The sequence below is a fragment of the Oratosquilla oratoria genome, chromosome 26, assembly GCF_046742065.1.
Source record: "Oratosquilla oratoria isolate Oo_2021 chromosome 26, ASM4674206v1, whole genome shotgun sequence".
Classification (NCBI taxonomy): Eukaryota; Metazoa; Arthropoda; class Malacostraca; order Stomatopoda; family Squillidae; genus Oratosquilla; species Oratosquilla oratoria.
The window spans coordinates 16328747-16331571 of record NC_134802.1 but is presented as its reverse complement, the minus strand read 5'-3'; positions in this window follow the sequence as shown (position 1 = coordinate 16331571).

The following is a 2825-nucleotide window of genomic DNA, read 5'->3' as shown; positions in this document are numbered from 1 at the left end:
CCTGGTGCTCCAAGGTATGTATACTGTGTGCTTTGAGGGATAGCATTACCTCCTATGTTGAACATCGGCAATGCTTGGAGGATACGAGATGAAAATATTCTGCTCTTCTCAGGGGAAATGATGAGACCACAAACGGTAGTTGACGTGTAGAAGCCATTTAGGACGAGTTGGAGGTCAGCGGGCGAGTTGGAATGGATGCAGATGTCGTACCGGGATTGTTAGGAGGAAGTAAGAGTAAGCGGTGCATCAAGACGTTGAATAGAAAAGGACTTAGTACGCCAACTTGCGGGGTACCGAGTTCGAACTGCTCGTAAGAACTGCACACACCTCGAAAGAGAACACGTGACTTCCTGTTGCTCAGATATCCCCGAATCCACCGGAGAAGGTTTCCTTGCACTCCGAAGGTAATCAGCTGGTCAAGATTGATTTCATGGTTGGCTACATCAAAAGCACTTTTGAGGTCCAGGAGGGCAACTACGCTGGTGGGAGAGAGGCGGGTGTAGAGTTCAGTAAGGCAGTGGTGCGTACTTCGATGTGGGAGGAAAACATACAGCTGCGGGGAGAGTTGGCATTGTAGACGATGCATGAGCCGGGCGCGAATTTTTTATTCCCACGAGACTTGCGGATCCCAATATGAACTCATTTGCATACAGCCAATCAGAACGCACCTGACTCTCATACGTCAGGCATCATACTGCGGGGTCTGGTTGGGTGATGAATAGGGGGAATAGGGGAAGTGCTCATAGCAGAAAAAAAATAATGTGCAGAATTATCATATAATTCCCCTTTAGGACCAACTACCTACGTAATTATGGATAAATGGTTTTTAGTCACTTGGAGAGCGTCCTTTGGATTGTTTATATAGTAGCGTCACCTTGTTGCCATGCTTGCTAGGGCGTGAAAGTTTGGGTTGTACACGTACGTAAGTTCGGGACGTTTCGTACTCACTTTGGCTGCTCGTGCCAAACGTATTTCTACCTTTTACGCTCTCACACCTTCACTCTTAGTGAATCACGCCTGTTTTGCGATACGTACAAAACGTCCTCTTCTCTACTTAACTACGTTTTGTACGTATGCATAGATCCATTTCTAACTATGCATCAAAAGCAACATAGACTGAATATAGTGTGTACAACACACATAGAAATGTATAAATAGCGTGATATATCGTGAGACTTGCGAACCCCAATATGAACTCATTTGTATACAGCCAATCAGAACGCACCTGATTTCGAAAGTTCACTCGACTTGATTCAAAACATTGAAAATGGCGGTGCATAACAACTTTCGATTGTGTTCGCATTCTTATCGCCCTGTTATTGATTCTGAACAACAACTTTGGTTAGCGGTAAGTTTGAAAAGAAGAAGTAAAACATATAGAACATTTTTACCTGAAACAGTGGAAAGAACTGGACAAATCTTAAAAAAAATAATAATAATAATAATAATAATAATTTGTTGAAACAAATTGTCGCTCCGATTTCATGTACATGATGTGTGTACAACAAGTGTCTACGACAGAACGTCGAAAGACAGAATGTCGAATGGTCGAATGCGACATAATGTCGAAATATGCATTTCACTGATTATTCGGTGATGTGTGCCTTTTATATTAGTGGCACTTGACTAATCATGACTAAAAGAGGTTGTTTGAAGTTGGTTATTGTTTTAAAGAAAATCTTACTCGGCAATAAAGACCGATATTTCCCAAATTACTCGACCCATCATGGAAGGCTATTGAGATGTCGGATGAAGGGGGGACAAAAGCCAAAGCAGTGAGCTGCTGTTTAAGTCTCTGTGCAAAACCGCTGTCATTCATGTACTTCAAGAAATTATTTTGAAATTATAATATTCACTTTATGGACAGACAAGAAAGTTTTTTTCCTCCTTTTTGTATTCGAATGAATACAGTTCAAGAATTTATTTTGAAATTAGAATATTCACTTTATGTACAGTTAAGAAAGTTAATTAGGGATAGCACCAAGTTTTTGGTGGATATATCAGTTATTGTTGTTGAGCATGAACACAGGCTTGCATTTTCCGGTGATTTTGTGTACACAATCACGTCGATATCTGAAATTTCGACATTCTGTCGTTTCGACGTTCTGTCGTTTCGACGTTGTCTTTCGACATTGCGTCGTGCACATGTGTACCATATGCATGGTTGGGTTTAGGGCTACTCTGTAGCTACTGCATTGTGTAAGTCAAAAGGTATACTAAAGAGCTACATGTATGTATACCTAACTCAACTGTGCCCATACAACGTAGGCCTACTGTCTGTCTAGCTGTGTAGGCCTAGCTAGGCCTAAAGGCTGTGTAGGCCTAGCTAGGCCTAAAGGCTGTGTAGGCCTAGCTAGTCCTAAAGGCTGTGTAGGCCTAGCTAGGCCTAAAGGCTGTGTAAGCCAAGCTAGGCCTAAAGGCTGTGCCGTAATAAATAGAGCGCTGGTTTTTCGACTGTAGTAGACGCTATGGTTAGACGATTTCAAATCTTTTTGTACCAAAATTCATCATTCATCAGGCGCTAAATTTTGTATATTCTGACTTTCCCGTAAAGAAATCAATAAGAAATTTCCTTCAGTAATTCCAGTTGATCTAGATGTACTGCGCTAATACATTACGTCATGCACGACGTACCTGGCGTAATGTATTGACGTAATACATAGAAGTTAACTGGAATTACTGAAGGGGATTTTTTTGTTTGTTCTTTTTCAGAAAATTCAGAATATACAAAATTTAGCGCCTGATGAATGATGAATTTTGGTACAAAAAGATTTGAAATCTTCTAACCATAGCGTCTGCTACGGTCGAAAAACCAGCGCTCCATT